The sequence below is a fragment of the Rattus norvegicus genome, chromosome 13 (genome assembly GCF_021556685.1).
Source record: "Rattus norvegicus strain SHRSP/BbbUtx chromosome 13, alternate assembly SHRSP_T2T, whole genome shotgun sequence".
Taxonomy (NCBI): domain Eukaryota; kingdom Metazoa; phylum Chordata; class Mammalia; order Rodentia; family Muridae; genus Rattus; species Rattus norvegicus.
The window spans coordinates 64,747,346-64,765,353 of record NC_141546.1 but is presented as its reverse complement, the minus strand read 5'-3'; the positions used below and the strand labels follow the sequence as shown (position 1 = coordinate 64,765,353).

Genomic DNA, 18,008 nt, shown 5'->3' with positions numbered 1-18,008 from the left:
AAGCAGACCCTTACTGTGCTTGGGCAGCCATGTGGCTGGGTATTTACCAAAAGAACAAGCCATGCCCAGATGTTTACAGTTTCATTCTTCATTGCCCTGTCTTGGCAACAGCCAAGGCATCCTTGAGAAGTGGAACCGTTAGACTATGGTCCTGGGGTATTAGTCCACCTAACAGGAAATGAGATCTCATTCTTGAAAAGAGAATGAAGAATCCGAATGCACATTAATTACTAAGTGAATGTGGATGCAAAATGGTTCTTCCCCTATAGGGGAAAAGGGATCGTTTATTCTGAGTCCAATATTAGTGACCTGACCCTAGATGAACAGGGGTTTAGGCTACCCTTGAATAGCCTGTACTGTGCAGGCAAGAAACTATTACTTTTAGAACAAAGAGAGCCATAAATCTAGGTTCTTATCTAATTGTGAGGGCCCAAAGGTAGGTGGCTTAGGCAAGGCCAGGGAAACTAACTATAGGTTTTAGACATGACCTAGTGATACTCCTAACTTTGGGATTGGTGGAAACTGGGGGTCTGCTAAGGACACATCTGAACAGGTTTTATATGACAGTCAAAGGGATGTCAGGGTGGTGCCCAGAAAGGATGAACAATGAATGACTATTAAAGGGACTGAAAGTGGCCCAGATAACCTGTGAGAGTCTAACTGCAATTTCTAATCTGCCTTCATCCTTGTAGAATCAAACACAACATGGTGCCTCTGTCCCTTCCAACCCCCCTTGAGAACTTCAGACACCAATATGAGGCAGTAGGATTTCAACATACGACTGGGGAGAAGTCATCCCATAGTTGATAAATGGTGTTTTCAGCTGTAGAATAAACCTTGGCATGTACAATAGATTTGGGTCCCATTGTGTGTGTTTATTGACGACAACACTAGAAGCACTCAGGCGGAAGCAGTTGCTATGAGGCTGCAGGCGAGTAGGTACTGAGAGGATCTAGCTACTCTTTATTTCTAGACTCCAAAGAAGCTTTCTTTTAAAATGAACTTCAACCTGTAAACGATGGCTTCTGACTGGCTGTTCTCTGTTATTGATCCCATCTCTGCATCTGCACTGCTGTAAGGAAATGCTTTTGCTAAGCATGTTTGCTGGGTCCTCCCAATCGCTGGAGAAAATCTTCAAGGTTTGGAATGCAGTGGTTTTAAACAGCGTCAGCTGCTAAGGGCTCTGAGCACAGATGGGAAGTCTATTTCCTTTTCAGCCAGAGCCTCACTTTGCCCTAAGGGCAGACGCTTGAGGAACCTATTCCTTCCAGCCCTCTTACATCCACAAAGAACTTGCAGAATCTCTTCTGTCTGATCACTCAAATCTCAAAAGCGTCTAGTTTTCCCCAGGATTTTTTTTCATCCAGCCATACTAAAGACTCAACGTATACTCTTTACAAAAGCAAAGCAAAGCAAAACAAAACAATGTATGTCCAAATTGGTGGGGTTTTGTGGGAGATAGAAAAGGATCCTGGTCTCATCTTTGTGAGTGTGGGGGGAGGGACATTTTTACACATTTAAGTGCACCCAATCAACATAACTAAAAGACAAATTAAACAAAGGGGCAAGCAATTAAATAATGTTATGGGGTACCTGAAGGAAAAAAAAAACACTCCCGAGAGAGTCTTCAATAAGTCGAATGGAGCCTTTATTAACTGCTGGCAGGACTGTCCAAATAGATTAGCAGGACAAATGCAATTTTATAGAAAGACTGTTCTGGACATCTGCAACACGCAAGCCTTGTTTGTAGAAGTGGAGTGATAACAGTTAAATGTCTGGCAGTCAGTCTTTAGTTCTGCATCACAGCATATGGAATGTAGGGCTCGTTCAGAGAGGCCAGTTTTACCCAAGATAGTTTTAGCACTTGAAATACTCTTAGGAGTGACTTTATGAGATGGCATAACTATAGTTTAATGGCCTACCACATTAAGACTTGTAAAACGAATAAAAATAAACATATCGGTCTGTAAATATGTGTTGAGGGATGAGTTCTCTTTCACACTAAAAATGGGCCGGCTAGATGGTGAAGGTGCTTTCCACCAGCCTGGTGACTTGAGCTTGATTCCACAAGGAGGAAGTGCAAAAACCAACTCTCACAAGTTGCACACACATACATACTCATAACTGTACACACAAAGAAATGTAAAACAAATATATACATTTAGTTGCTGAGAATGCCTAATTCGTTTTACTTTCCCTTTTAAATCACATTCTAAACAATTCATCTAGTAATCCTATGCTTGGGCTGCTTTTGGCCCCTGTATCCATTTCACTTGATCCAGGTATGGGGCCATGCGGCATAACAGAGCCAACCATCACCCAGCAACCTAGAGCCGTAATAATGATGTGTCTAACTACTTCATCTGCCACAGCTCCTGTTGACTCCTTTCTCATTGTGCTCTAGTGCTGGGTCTCTACTGTCACGGTGAACTCAATGAGAGGTAAAGGGCTCAGTCTGGAGATGGAGATGGGGACAGAGGTGGAGACGAGGAAATGGCAGAGTACCTGAATGGCGGCTGTCAAGAAGACAACATCCTTTAGGTGCTGCTGTTCCCTGTACCATCTTGAGATCCAGGCCACCAGCCATCAAGTATCTATCCTCAGGGAAAGGTGCTTGAGCCATTGACCTCATTGAGAGGTAAATGGACCCATATACTGACATACTAAAGTACAGTGACAACCAGGCCCCAAATGAGGCAGATGAGTAGAAGAAAACCAAGGTTGCAAGGTCATAAATGGCAAGATCCACAGGTAAAACCTCAGCGTTGCTTCTTCCTCTTCCAATATATACTTCTTCTCTCTTGTACACACTTTGCCCTGGACACCAAAGAGCTAAACAAATACTCAGCCATGTGACGAGGGCAAGTAACCAGAATTGTGGTTAGTAGACACCAAAATGCACCTTTGCACATCTGGGTCCTTAAAATAACTCTCACATAAATCTTGGGGTCGCTGGTTATTAGGGGGAAAACGTACCTTCTTCAGAGATATTGCCAAGATTTTAATCTTGGATAGCCAGAACATGCCTATCCAATGATTTCATTTTGGTGCCGCATGCATACTTGCAAATACTGATTCTGTCTGTCTGTCTGTCTGTCTATCTATTATCTATCTATCTATCTATCTATCTATCTATCTATCTATCTATCTATCTATCCTTCTCTCATATACTACATCCTGATGCATTTACCCTCCTTCCTCTCTTCCCACATCATCTCCCCCACCCCCAGGCCCCGACCTCATCTCTTACCCCAAATCTACTTCTCTGTTTCCCTTTAAAAATGAGCAGGCCTGCCGGGCATGTCACCCACCCATGGCCTAATGAGCTACAATACGACCTGGTACATATCCTCATAGCATCGAGGCTGAAGAAGGCAACCCAGTAGGAGGAAAAGGGTACCCAAAAACAGGCAAAAGAGTCAGAGATACCCCTTCGCTCCCACTAGAGCACCAAGCTACGCTTTTAACTTTTTTTTTTTTTTTTCTGAGCTGGGGACCGAACCCAGGGCCTTGCGCTTGCTAGGCAAGTGCTCTACCACTGAGCTAAATCCCCAACCCCCAAGCTACGCTTTTAAATTCAGGTTCTTCCATTGACATTTAAGTAAAAGCTGGCTGTGCAAATCAGCTGTTTTCACTTATAAGCGCTGAATGTCATTTATTTTAGCATTGAATGGAAAAAGTTTATTTAGACAAGATGTCAAACACCCACTTTTAAGTTTCTTATCAAATATTTTCACATAAGAAATAATTTTGAAGCCTGCTGTGCTGCCGTATGTCTGGCGTCCCAGCCCTTAGGGGTTGAAGGAGGCAGGAAGATAAAGAATTCACAGTCATTCTCAACTACATAACTAGTTCCAGGACAGCCTGGGCTAAAGGAGACCCTGGCTCAAAAACCAAAACAGCAATCAACAACAACAACAAAAGAATTCTAAAAACTAAAAGTTATAAAAATAACTTAATAGGCACATTTAATACATTTAATTTTGAAGCTATGTGGAGATAAAAGCATATTTATTTCCCAAATTCAATCTAAAGTAATCTTCATTCATTCAGCTAACTCTTTTGGACAGTTTATATTTCCCTGTTAAGTGCTGTTATTGTGAAGGGTGTAGAGCATGGCTCCTGGTTTGTCTGTCGAGGTCAGCGGACAACCTCTGTGAAATGGAGTCAGCTCTCTTTTCACTTTTGTGTCGTTTTTGAGAATTGAACTCAGGTTGTCATGATTTACAGCAAGTTTTTCTACTGGCTGAGCCATCATGCTGGACTCCTGTGTGTGTGAGTGTGTGTGTGTGTAAATGTGTATATATATGTATATGGGTGTGTCTGTGTATATCTGTGTGTGTGTATATGTGTATGTATGTGTGTGTGTCTGTGTGTATATGTGTGCGTATATGTATTATGAGTATATATGTGTGTATGTGTGTGTATGTATGTGTATTTGTGTGTATGTATGTATGAGTATGTGCATGTATATGTGTATATGTGTGTATGTATATGTGCATGTATATGTGTATATGTGTCTATATGTGTGTCTGTGTGCATATGTGTGCATGTATGTATATGCGTGTGTATCTGTGTATATATATGTGTGTATGTATATGCGTGAATGTGTGTATGTGTATGTTTTAGTTAGAATTTTACTGCTATGAATAGATACCATGACCAAGGCAAGTCTCATAAATAACAACATTTAATTGGGGCTGGCTTACAGGCTCAGAGATTCAGTCCATTGTCATCAAGGTGGGAGCATGGCAGCATCCAGGCGGGCATGGTGCAGGAGGAGCTGAGAATTCTACATCTTCACCCAAGAAGCCAGGAACACACTGGGCATCCTCAGGCGGCTAGGAGGAGGGTCTCCAAGCCCACCCCCACAGTGACACCCTTCCTCCAACAAGGCCACACCTTTTAATAGTGCCACTCTCTGGGAGCAGCATACACAAACCGTCACAGTGTATGGATATGTGTGTATGTATGTGTATGTGTATGTATGTATGTATGTATGTATGTATGTATGTATGTATGTATGTGTATATGTGTATATATGTGTGTCTGTGTATATACATGTGTGTATGTGTGTATGCGTGTGTGCCATATGCATGGTATATGTGTGCAGGTGCTAGTACTCATGAGTGTGCATGATATAGGGGAGGACATGAGGAATCCTGCTTTACTTCTCTGCACCTTATCCCCTTGAGGCAGAGTCTCCCAGTCAAGCTAATTTAACAACCTATGTTGTAAAATATTATTATTTTTTTTATACTGTTTAACAGGAAGAGGTCCGGAGGGAGAAAGGGAAAGAGGGAGGGACAGAACATTTAAATGTACAAGCATTTAAACCCCATTTTCTTTTAGCATGGCCACTCTTACACCAATAATTGTTAGTACAGGAAAAATGATTCGTATCAAATGTTTACTGAAGTCCAGTAGCCAAAGACAGCAACACTGCAGTGCCTTTGTGGCCACTGTTTTCTTCGTTGGGTTACATCACTGATGACTAGCATCTGGTGAAGGAGGTGATATTAGGGAGACTAATGGAACCTTCTCTCAGACAGGATTAAGGCCACACCCCTAGTGAACTACAGATAGGAAGCTTCGGCACTTCTGTCTTTTGCCTTCACTATCTGGTAGTAGGAACCTGTGTGGTTAGTATGTTCTGTGTTCAAGTTCTGCTAATGTCTTATTGCTTGGTCTGGGAAAAATTGTTCTAAGTGTTCTGTGTTCCAGTCCTCTGATTTTTAGTGGGAATGACATAGGACAGCACAGGTGAGACAACAGAACAGTTCTAGCTGTGTAAACTTCCTGTAACTGTCAGGTGTTAAGTATATTTAGGTGTTAAACATGAAAAATATTTTACATTTTCATATCTAACTCCTGTGTGAAATAACCCTATACATTTAATTTTCTTAAGGGGAAGGCTGACCACATATTTTCCATTTTTACTTATTTACTTCTTTATTTTTTTCGTGGTAATGAGAACCAAACATAGGACTCTCACATACTAGAGAGCACTCTACCATTGAATTATCTCCAACCATCACCATGTGTGTGTTAATGTCCTTCATATTACTGATTTGGGAGTCAGAATAGGTTTCTCTATATGAAATATCTATACACTAAATATTCGAGTGCATATTACTTGTACAATGTTAGGTAGCAAAGATTTTGATGCTTAAACCCTATCCTATAAAGAACTTGTACTCATCTTCCTTCCTCAGCCATTGAGTGCTGGTATAGCAAAGAGGAATCTTTTTAAGAAAAGAGATATGAAATCTCAAATTAAGCCAAAGAATGCATTTATATTTTGAATATAAATAATGCTCAGTGCCTAGAGGTACTTTTCACCAAACCTGATTTGATACCCGTATGGTTGAAACAGAGAACTGACTCCTACTCTAGGGTGAGCTTGAGTACACACACACACACACACACACACACACACACACACACAGAGAGAGAGAGAGAGAGAGAGAGAGAGAGAGAGAGAGAGAGAGAGGTTTACAAGGTCAAAGTGAGGTGAGGTGCACTTTAATCACAACTCTTGGGAGGCAAAGCAGGGAGATCTCAGGCCAGCCAGCGAAGGCTACATGATAAGACTGTCTCAGGAAAAGGAAAAAATGAGAAACTAAGTAAGAAAAGAAGAAAGGAAGGAAGGAAAGAAGGAAGAAAGGAAGGAAGAAGACAAAAACATGTGACTGTAAAGTACAAGATAGCACAACATTTAAAGCTGGGTAGTGTTTGCACATGGCTTTAATTCCAGCACTGAAGAGGCAGATGGCTGAGTTTGAGGTCTACAGAGTGACCAGGACAGCCAGGGCTGCACCGAGAAAATCTCTCTTAAAAAAGCCAAAACAAACAAATAAAAAACAAAAAAGTTAAAAATCAATAATTATTGCAAAACCGAAAACATCTACTAATTAATGAATTGATTATATGTTATATGTTTTCTTACAGGTTTTCCTTCATACTATACATTTTCATTTTTCTTTTTTAAAGATTTATTTATTTTACGCATATATGAGTACATTGCAGCTGTCTTCAGACACACCAGAAGAGGGCATCAGCTCCCATTACAGACGGTTATGAGCCACCATTGGGCTGCTGGGAATTGAACCCAGGACCTCTGGAAGAGCAGTCAGTGCTCTTAACCTCTGAACCACCTCTCCAGCCCCATGTTATACATTTTAAACATCTCTTTTTCTTCTTTAATGATTTTAGGATAATTTTTAAGAAGCATTGTTTTTGAGGAGGCTGAGTCACACAGTGCAGCCCAGGTGCTGACCCTGAACTGTCCTCTATTTTCCTGTCTCCTTGTCCCCAGTGTTGAGGTTCTAGGCATACACCATTATCCTGTCCATGATTATTTTTGTAAAGACAGGATCTCACCATGTCTTTTTCCTTGGCTTTCATGTAGACAAAGCTGGTCATAAACTCCAGAGGCCACCAGTCTCTGCCTCCTGAGACCTGGGAATAAAGGCATGCACTACTATATCCTGCCATCTTTTTTCTTTTTGTTACATGGTTTCCTGTTAGTCCAGGCTGGCCTTGAACTTGACGTACAGGTAAGAATGACTCGGGTTCCTGATCCTGATATGGTTATAGGCAGACCATAAGATAGGCAGCTGTCAATAACCAAAAGATGCCCCAACATAAAACAAGGACACATGCTCCACTATGTTCCTAGCTGCCTTATTTATAATAACCAGAAGCTCGAAAGAACACAGATGTCCTTCAACAGAGGAATGAATATAAAAATGTGGTACATCTACACAATGGAGTACTACTCAGCTGTTAAAAACAATGACTTCATGAAATTCTTAGGCAAATGGATGGAACTAGAAAATATCATCCTGAGTGAGGTAACTCAATCACAAGAGAACACATGTGGTTTGCAGTCACTGACAAGCTGATATTAGCCTAAAAGCTTAGAATACCCAAGATACAATTCACAGACCACATGAAGCTCAAGAAGAAGGAAGACCAAAGTATGGATGCTTCTTCAATCCTTCATAGAAGGAAGAACAAAAATACTCACAGAGGAAATATGGAGACAAAGTGTGGAGCAGAGACTGAAGGAAAAGCAATCCAGAGACTGCCCTACCTAGGTATCTATCCCATATGCAGCCACCAAACCCAGACAATATTGCTAATGCCAAGAAGTGCAGTCTGACAGGAATTTGATATAGCTGTCTTCTGAGAGGCTCTGCCAGTGCCTGACAAATACAGAGGTGGATGCTCACAGCCAACCATGGGACTAAGAACAGGGTTCCCAATAGAGAAAGGACTGAAGTAGCTGAAGGGGTTTGCAACCTCATAAGAACAACAATATCAACCAACCAGACCCCTCAGAGTTCCCAGGGACTAAACCACCATCCCAAGAGAACACAGGGATGGACCTATGGCTTCATGCACATATATAGCAGAGGAAGGCCTTCTCAACATCAATGGGAAGAAAGACCCTTGGTCCTGAGAAGGCTCAATGCCCCAGTGTAGGGGAATGTCAGGGCAGGGAGGTGGGAGGGAGTGGGTGGATGGGTGAGGGAGCACCCTTATAGAAGCAAGGGGAAGGGCAAATGCGATAGCAAGTTTCTGGAGAGGAAACCCAGAAAGGAGATAACATTTGAAATGTAAATTAAAAAATGCAATAAAAGACAATTTTTTCAATGATCAGATATTTTATTCTAATTCTTCCTTCCTCCCTTCCTTCTTAAAATTTGAGGTAGAGTCTCCTGTCGCCCATTCTGGCTTTGACTTCACTGTACAGCCAAGTATGACCTTGAATTCCAGACTTTCCTGCCTCTTCCTACCAGGGACACATGTTCCAGTCCTTCTTTAACACTCCCATTTCATCAGGTACTTTACAGATAAAGACACAAAGGCATAGAAAAGTCACACAATTTGCCTAAAGTCAAACTGAAATTTGAGGCAGACAAGTACGAAGCCTTCATCATTGAGCTAAAACCAAAGGACAAAACCATCCTGCCTCAGGCTCCAGAGTGCTGCAATTACAAATGTGAGCCCCCATCATGGGTTAGTTACTTCTTTCTTCCCCTCTGTCTGTCTTTCTGTCTATCTGTCCGTCCATCACTCCTTCCCTCCTCCCTTCTCTCCCTTTACTCCCTCCCTTCATCCCTCCCTCCCTTCTTTCCTCTTTTTATTCCATCTTCCCCCTTTCCTTCCCTCTTTCTTCTCTTCCTTTCTTTCTTTTTAAAGTTGTGCTATGTACTGGGCTATGTACTGGAATTCTGGGTAATAGAGAATGACCCTGAACTCTAACCCTGACTTCACTTCTTAAGTGCTGAGATTAGAGACATGGGCCTAGTATAGGTTTCATTTTTTTTCTTTTCTTAATCACTTGGTTCTCAGGAAGCTACAGTATCTGACATAAAGGTAGTAGGTATATGTGCTTATTCTATTCTTGATTTTAATGGGAAAGCCACTGCAGCGTCCCCAGGAGGATGATGTAATTTGACCTTGAAGTGAGCTTTCTGAGAAAGACCCTCTCCTTCCATCTGTCTAGAAGCTTTATTGACTCACTAGTGGACAGTTAATGTTAATGTCTTTTAGCATTGCTCACAATTAAATATGGCTTATTTCCTTTGACCTTTTAATTATGTTCATTATAGCAATAGATTTCCTAATGCTGAAAGCTATTCTTTGGGAAAATCCCTACGAGACAGACACGGGGAATTGATTTATTTTGGGGTGTGTGTGTCACTTTATCCTTCTAATTGTTCATTAACATTGATAGTCTTGGGGAAGATGGCTCTGTCCTGGGTTTTAGGTGTTTTCTTTGTTATGTCGTCACATTTAGTCGAATCTATGTAGATCATTGTGGCCTTGAACTCTTTATAATCCTCCTGCCTCAACCTTGAGACTTTAGTTTTAGATCAACTCTTTGTTAGCATTTGCTACTACAGTTTGATCCTGTGTTAGCCTGATTTCTCATTTGGAGGAAACAAAAACAATTCCAAGCTGATGGAAATGGGTTCCCACCAAGGGTGTGTCTGAGTTAGGATTACGGTTACTGTGGTGAAGCAGCATGACCAGCTCGAGCTGAGGAGGAAAGGGTTTACATTCATCTACTGTTCATCATTGAAGGAAACCAGGATAGGAACTCAAACAGGGCAGAAACAGGGAAGCAGGAACTGATGCAGAGGCCATGGAGAGGTGCTGCTTACTGGTTTGCTCCTAATGGTTTACTCATATTGGTTTCTCATGGAACCTGGGACCACCAGATCAGGGTTGGCGCTACCCATGATAGTCTGGGCCTTCACCCATCTGTCACTGATTAAGAAAATACCTTACAGGCCTGCCTACAACCAGACCTTATAAAGCAATGTTCTCATTTGATGTTACCTCCTCTCGGATGACTCTATCTTGTGTCAAGTTGACATAAAACTATCCAGTACAGGTGTGGCACTCACTTAGAATCCAGCAGTCTGGGTTCAAAGGATCACTGAGTTATATATTGAGTTGGAGGCTAGCCAGGACTATACTGTAAGACCCTGTCTCAAAACAAGAGGAGAGAAGAGGAAGAGAGAAGAAGAGAGAAGGAGAAGAGAGAAGACTGAGAAGAAGAAGAGAGGAGAAGGAAAGAGAGGAGGGAAGGAGGGGTTGAGGGAAGGGAAGTAGAAAGGGGGAAGGAAGAAAGAAAGGTAAGGATTCATGAAGACCTTTGTAAGTTTCTGGGAATATAAAAACGCTAAACTGTGAGGAGGTAGCACACTTAGGAACTTCCTCAATGTGGAGACCACTTTGTTCTTGCCACCACCAATCACCACTCATTTAGGCATTACTCTGTCAATGCACCCAACAGAGACCCCGTGGTACATCAGAGCTGTGGTCTCTGCTGTCTCTGGAGGCCAGGAGTATAGGAAAAGTATAGGAGTTGAAAAATCCTACAATATATCCTGTGTAAAACGGAGCCCAGGATTCTCATGCAGTGGTACCTATCTTTAATCCAGACATTCAGGTAGCAGAAGCAGGAGGGTCGCTGTGAATTCAAGTCTACACAGAGAGTTCCAGGACAGCAGAACTATACAGAAGAAATGGTTGGAAGTTTCTGGAAATATAGAAAATTAAACTTGGAGGAGGCTGCCCACTTAGGTCTCAGCATGGAGACAATTTTGCTCTTGCCACTGCTGGCCATCACACATTAAGGCATTACATTGCCACCTCACTGAACAGAGTTCAGTGAACTCGGAAAAACAAAATCAAAGATGGAGACTTGACAAGACCTCCAGTGATCAAATGGCAGAAGTCCCAGCTAATGAAGGAAGGAGGCGGGAGGTCCTTCCTCTACATTTTCTAGGTGGGCTATCAATGTATTGGATGATGTTCACTCAGATACTGAGGGCAACTGTTCTTAACTCATCCTGATGACCCAGATCTTAAACTTTTCCACGAACACCCTCTCAGACACACCCAGCTATCGGGGCATCCCTTGGCTCAGGCAAGTTGGTACATGAAATGAACCATCTGTCAACTTGACTTTGGTCTTCCCTCCCTCCACCTTCTTTCTCTTTTCTTTCTTAGACAGCAACTCATGTCTCAGGCAGGCCTCAGACTACCTGTGCAATGGAAGATGACAGCTATGCCCAATTTAGGGTTTGGTGCAAGCCAGGCAAACACCTCATTGACTATGCACCACCCCAGCAGGCTAGCATTTCCTCCCCCCCCTCCCTCCCTCCCTTCCTTCCTTCCTTCCTTCCTTCCTTCCTTCCTTTCTTCCATTCAAATACATTGCTTATCTTCTTTCTGTTTTCTTTAAATTTTGCTATTAGCCTTGTGCTAAATTGGTGAATTTTTTTTACATTCATATATTTGAATTTGATTTTTTTTTTTGTTTATTTGGTTTCTTGAGACAAGGTCTGACATAGTCCAGGCCTTAAACTTGCTGTGTATCCAAGGCACAGACATACACAAAATAAAGATTTTAAACATAACGTTTTGCATTGTAGTGGTCCTAACAATCACAATTCACTGTCTAATTCTGAAATATTTTCATGAAGCATGACTTTCTTATCTAATAAGAGTCTACCAGAATAGCATTATTTACAAAGGTTTACATTTAATTAGCTATAGATTATTTTGACAATTAAATATATGCAAATATACAAAGCCATTAAATCCAACATACCTAAAGCATGGAAGAAAGTAAGCAGAAGCATACAAGAGACTTTTACAGTTTTTCAGAAGTTGTGATTAATCTCAATTATTCACTTGATAAGCTAAAAAATTACCTTGGAGATGGGTCTTTGAGCATACCTGTGAAGAAACAATCTTGACTGAGTTAACTGAAGTGACAAGACCTGACCACTGTGGATGACAGCATTCCTTGGGATGAGATATAGGATCCACATAAAAAAGAGAGAGTGAGTTGCATTCGGAAATTCATGTCTCTCTGAATCCTGGCTAAGAATGCCTCATAACCAGCTACTCTAAACACTGGCTGCTTTAACTCTCCCTGCTTTCATGGTCAAGACCCTTGGACTGTGAGCTCAAATAACCCCCATCTCCCATGGTTGTTTTGGTCAGAATGTTTTATCACAGCAACAGGAAAAGAAAGTAGCCTGGCATTTAATTTATCAGCAGTAGATGTTACTGGTAATTGTCCTTCCTTTTTTCATTGCTGGGTATCAAGACTACATCCTCACACATTCTACACAAGTCGCCCCCCTTCCCTGACATTATTATGCAACACTTCTATGACATTTCTCCCCATCTCTCAGTACTTCTATTTATCCTTTAAGGTTCTTCTTTGCTTCTACCATTTTGGTTTTTTCTCCAAAATGGCCTTTTGCTTTCTTTCCTCCCATTCTTTTCTTCCAATGTCCAGTTGTACCCAAATGATGCAAGCATTCGCGTTTCTATTTGGATGCCTTATCTGAGCTCCAATGTCAATATCTGAAGGACTGCATTATGTCCTTTGAACATTTCAGTGACAAGTCATATGCTGTGTGTCCAAAATAGATCTGGTGGTCAAACCCTCTCCTCCCTCCTTCCTCCTCCCTCCTCCCTCCTCCCTCTTACTTCATCTAATCTGCTTCTCTTTGGTTTACTTTCCAGTAAATTATAGCATGATACTTTCATTATTTTACTTACAGTTATTGCATTTGTGTAACTTCTCTCCTCTAGGTTACCTGGATCAAGCCATGATCTCTCATTTTACATCTTCCTTTTCTCCTTCCTCTCAGTTCCCATTTCATCCCAAGCAATAGCTTTAGTAAGAAATTTGCAAGCCATCTTTGTCTTACAATTCTTTAATGCTTACAGATAATTCTTAGGATAACAGAAGGAAAAAGCACTATAATCATTATACTTAGGAGACTGAGCAATGAGGTTTATCAGGAGTCCCAGGCCTGTGTAAGCTTCAGAGTAGGTCTCTAAAAGTAAAACAAGGAGCTAGATAGATGGCTCAGGACTAAGAATACATGCTGCTCTTATAGAGGATCTTTTCCATCTCAGTATCCACATGGTAACCTGCAACCATTCATAATTTCGATGGGGGGGGGAGTGATCCCAGGTTCTTCTGCAAGATCAACAAGTGATCTTAACAACTGAGCAATTTCTCCACCCCCATTGCTATCATTTATATAGTTACTTATTTCTTTATTTACCAAATAACAAATTTTCATCCTTTAGGTATCTGTATAAAAATGCTAAAAAAAAATCTTAATTGTAACTCCTATGTCATTATATACCTTTTCCTTTAAAGGTTATACTTATTTTTAATGTATGTATGTGTGTGTATGTATGTATGTATGTATGTATGTATGTATGTATGTATGTATGTATGCCTCATGTATGTACATACACCATATGTCTGTCAGGTACCTGAGGATGCCAGAAGAGCATACCAGATCCCCTTGAGCTGGAACTACAAACAATTCTGCTACCATGTGGGTGCTGAGAACCAAACCCAGGTCCTCCGCAAGAGCACTAATCACTCTTACTGGCTGAAGCATCTGTTTTGCCCCTGTGTACATTCTTAAGGGTCCCATGGCTGTCGTACTTATGCTTATTGTGTGAATACTTATGCAAGGAACATCTCTGCAACTAGAATACATGCGTCATCAAAAAGATCCTCCTTGGTCTAACACAAAATTCTGTAGGAATCCAAAGCTGTCCTCCTACCTTAGCCACTTCAGTGTTAGATTTGTAGGAGTCTCTCTTTACCATTATATTGTTAACATAATATTTTCACTGTGCTTATGTGAGTGAATGAATAAACGAGTGAATGAAGGATGACTAGAGTCATTAACACCTCTGCAGATCTTCAACTATCTGTTGACTTTAGTATTCTAAATGTCTCATCGTAGCAGTCAAGTTGTGTGGAAAATAATGGGTGCCCTGCAACATGAATTTTCTATGTAATTTACAACTACACACTTCCGTGATTCCGTAAGGTCAGCTTTCTCTGCATACAGAGATAATCTGACTGGAGGAAGTTGAGCTGTAGAATCTCATGCTTAAAAGCTACGTCTGTAGCAAGACCATTAGAGAAGAGATGATTCACTTCAGGTCATTGGTCTGTATTCGGAAGTCCAGACTTGAGAAATAAGTAAACAATGGTGACCCTTAAAAAGATATTGAGTATTTTCCACAGCGCTGTATATTTCCACTCTATTCCTCTGCTGTGGCATTAATCAGAACCAAGAATTTATGGTTCAGAAGCACGTCATTGCCATAATTGCATTAACTGTGAAGACAGTTTCACTGACAACAGGCCACTGTCACAGACACAGCAAACTTGAGGATATAGTATCACAGGCTTCAAGCAGACTTACACTGGAGTCTGGCTCTGTGGTAGTCTTCTTTAGCTTAAGAAACATAACTTTTATCTCCTAGTGCTGAGCAGTTATCAGTGTTGACTGCTTCCTTCCGACCAATGACATTTATAGAAACCAGGTTTTTTGAAGTTCTCCATGTGATGGCTGGTACTGAGCCAGTGTTTTCTACCTCTGCCCTCTTTGTAACTGCCTAGTTCACTGAGTCTTGGGTAAGGCTCGTTTCTTCACTACTCACTCATTCCTTAGCATTTTTGTTGTACACAACCATTAATTTGTCTAAGATCCTAGAAGCAGTGGACTTAGGGGACAGAGTATGAATCAGGTTTTTTTCTTTTTTAAGACTTTATTTATATATGTGAGTTCACTGCTACTGTCTTCAGACATACCAGAAAAGGGAATTGGATCCCCTCACAGATAGTTGCGAGCCACCATGTGGTTGCTGGGAGTTGAAGTCAGGATCTCTGGAAAAGCAGTCAGTGATCTTAACCACTGAACCATCTCTCTAGCCCATAAATCGGTTTTTATAGATTTTTTTTCCTGTGCATACAGTGCACTGTGATTTTTTTTATCTTTATTAATGTGAGTATTTGTAATTTACATTTCTTTTTTTTTATTAACTTGAGCATTTCTTATATACATTTCGAGTGTTATTCCCTTTCCCGGTATCCGGGCAAACATCCCCCTCCCCCCTCCCCTTCCTTATAGGTGTTCCCCTCCCAACCCTCCCCCCATTGCCGTCCTCCCCCCAACAGTCTAGTTCACTGGGGGTTCAGTCTTAGCAGGACCCAGGGCTTTTCCTTCCACTGGTGCTCTTACTAGGATATTAATTGCTATCTATGAGGTCAGAGTCCAGGGTCAGTCCATGTATAGTCTTTAGGTAGTGGCTTAGTCCCTGGAAGCTCTGGTTGCTTGGCATTGTTGTACATATGGGGTCTCGAGCCCCTTCAAGCTCTTCCAGTTCTTTCTCTGATTCCTTCAACGGGGGTCCTATTCTCAGTTCAGTGGTTTGCTGCTGGCATTCGGCTCTGTATTTGCTGTATTCTGGCTGTGTCTCTCAGGAGCGATCTACATCCGGCTCCTGTCGGTCTGCACTTCTTTGCTTCATCCATCTTGTCTAATTGGGTGGCTGTATATGTATGGGCCACATGTGGGACAGGCTCTGAATGGGTGTTCCTTCTGTGTCTCTTTTAATCTTTGCCTCTCTCTTCCCTGCCAAGGGTATTCTTGTTCCCCCTTTAAAGAAGGAGTGAAGCATTCACATTTTGATCATCCGTCTTGAGTTTCATTTGTTCTAGGCATCTAGGGTAATTCAAGCATTTGGGCTAATAGCCACTTATCAATGAGTCCATACCATGTATGTCTTTCTGTGATTGGGTTAGCTCAGGTTTTTATAGATCTTGATGGTCTTTTTTTGATGTGACATCTATATCTCCAGTCATTTGAAAACATCTCTTTTTGATGTTTTGCTCAAGTTCTGTTTCTAGGATGTTATGGGTGCCTGCTTCACCCAGGCACTCAGGAACATGGGTTTGCTTGTGTGATGTGAGCAGCTTATCCCTAATACCCTAGCTTTCGCAGCTCTGTTTATACGTCTGGATTTTAGCTTTCCTCCCTTGGGGAAGCATAGATGACACAGGGATAAGAATTTTTGTAAGAGGCTTATAGTGATAATCAGAGAACAAGATACGGAAGACAGTGTGAATATAAGTTGGCGGGTATTACATCCGCAAGCCCATGAAATCTGTAGTTGGCTAATTCTCATTCATTTGGGAAGTAGTGAGAAAGGCATTGCTGTTGAACAAAATGATAAACCCAAAAGACATGGCTCCTAATACATAATTCCATCTATACAGGCATCACTTTAGTACAGGAATAGAAACAAGACCTGAACATGTGGCTTAGTTGGTTAAGTGTCTGCCTGGTATACACAGCTGGGGTCTGGTCTTTGGCACCATCTATATCATAATGGAACATTCTCATCATCCAGGCAGTGGAGGCAGAGGAATCAGAAGATCAAACTTCTTTTCAGCATCATAGGGTGGTCAATGCTTGTCAGTTAAGATGCTGTCTAAGCAAAGCAACACATACACACACATACACACACACACACACACACACACACACACACACACACACACACAAAGAAAACCTGAGTAGTGTGTGCATACACAGAGTTTATGTTTTGTTTAGATTAGTTTAGTTTAGTTTAGACTTTAGTTCAGAGTTTCCTATTCTTTCACCACCAAACATTTCTAAGGAATGAGAAGCAGACTAAAGGAATGTTTAAGCAGATCTTTGCAATCCACTCCATACTGGCCAACTAGCCAGATGAGACAGTGAACACCTGTAATCCCAGAATTTGGAAGGTTGAATCAAGAGGATCCTTTAGAATTCTAGGATATCCTGGGTAAATATAGTAAGATGTAGTCTAAAACACAACACCAAATAGGCAGTGGTAACGCGCATCTTTAATACCAGCACTTGGGAGGCAGAGACCGGCAGATCTCTGAGTTGGAGGTTAGCCTGGTCTACAGAGTGAGCTCCAGGACAGCCAGGGATATACAGAGAAACTCTGTCTCTGAAAACAAACAAACAAGCAAACAAGCAAACAAGCAAAACACACACACACACACACACACACACACACACAGAGAGAGAGAGAGAGAGAGAGAGAGAGAACAACATATCAATGAATGCAACAAACGAATTACCATATACTATTCCCTTTCAAAGACCTAAGCACAAACTAAGATATAAAGCAAAACAGCAATTTAAAATTCCCATTGTGTGCTAAGAGGTAAGGGTGTTTATCTATGGCAACATTAACTGCCAATCATAAGCAAAAACCACATCCTTCCTAGATAATGAATGCAGAAGGAAGAGAGCTGGGAAGGGAGTGAGCAGCAAACATTTTATATTAGCTGTTAAAGCACCAACGCTGTAGAATATGACAGTGGCACATCTTTGACTGAGATTACCATCTTTCGGCCAGGTGATTAAGAGTACTTGATCCTTTGGAGGGTGACGTAAGTTCCATTCCCAGTACCCACCTTGGCTGGTACACGATTGATTGTAACTTCAGCTCCACAGTATCTGAGACTCCTTTGGCCTGGTTAGGCACGTATGTACAAATTCTTGCAACCAGATACATGAACACATAAATAAATAGTGTAATAAATCTTTAAAAAGAAAACAATCTGACATGGTGGCCCCCTC

The 18,008-nt window shown here is 41.4% G+C and overlaps 1 pseudogene; it reads right to left on the bottom strand.

Annotated features, from left to right (window-relative positions):
- Nucleotides 1-2,016: 2,016 nt before the first annotated feature.
- On the bottom strand, nt 2,017-3,024 carry Tmem208-ps1 (transmembrane protein 208, pseudogene 1; annotated as a pseudogene).
- Nucleotides 3,025-18,008: the final 14,984 nt, after the last annotated feature.